This window comes from Mandrillus leucophaeus, unplaced genomic scaffold (genome assembly GCF_000951045.1).
Source record: "Mandrillus leucophaeus isolate KB7577 unplaced genomic scaffold, Mleu.le_1.0 Scaffold180, whole genome shotgun sequence".
Taxonomy (NCBI): domain Eukaryota; kingdom Metazoa; phylum Chordata; class Mammalia; order Primates; family Cercopithecidae; genus Mandrillus; species Mandrillus leucophaeus.
The window spans coordinates 1,616,167-1,617,065 of record NW_012101810.1 but is presented as its reverse complement, the minus strand read 5'-3'; positions in this window follow the sequence as shown (position 1 = coordinate 1,617,065).

Here is an 899-nt window from a genome sequence, read left to right as displayed (position 1 = left end):
GAGACCAGCCTGACCAACATGGAGAAACCCTGTCTCTATGAAAAATACAAAAGTAGCTGGGTGTGTGGTGCACGCCTGTAGTCCCAGCTACTCAGGAGGCTGAGGCAGGAGAATCGCTTGAAGCTGGGAGGCAGAGGTTGTGGTGAGCTGAGATCCCACCATTGCACTCCAGCCTGGGCGACAGAGCAAAACCCCACCTCAAAAAAAAAAAAAACTGGAGATGTCATGAGATCCCCAAGAAGAGATGGAGCATGGGGCAGTCAGACGTCTGCATCTGGAGTTGAGGGGCGTTGCCGTCTAGAGATGTGAATTTAGGCATCAGCAGCTTATGGGGGTTATTGGATGTGACGAGTGTGTAGACAGCAATAAGACACACTAGGGCGAGCCCTGAACGCTTCAGTGTCTAGAGGTCAGGAGCATAAGGAAGAAACCGCAAAGGTCAGAAGGAGACTCAGGATGGGTGGAGAAGACAGGGTGCCAAGCTGAGGAGGACGGTGTGGGGAGGACGCTGGGGGGAGGACGGTGGGGGACGGGAAGGTGCAGGGCTAGGGAGGACGGTAGGGGATGGGAGAGCGCAGCGCTGGGGAGAACAGTGTGGAACAGGAGGGTGCAGGGCTGGAAAGGACGGTGTGGGGAGGACAGTGGGGGATGGGGGGTGCAGGGCTGGGAAGGACAGTGTGGGGAGGACAGTGGGGGACAGGAAGGTGCAGGGCTGGGGAGGATGGTGTGGGGATGATGGTGGGGGACAGGAGAGTGCAGGGCTGGGGAGGATGGCGTGGGGAGGACAGTGGGGGACAGGGGGGTGCAGGGCTGGGGAGGACGCTGTAGGGAGGATGGTGGGGGACGAGAGGGTTCAGGGCTGGGGAGGACGGTGCAGGGAGGACGGTGGGGGATGGGGG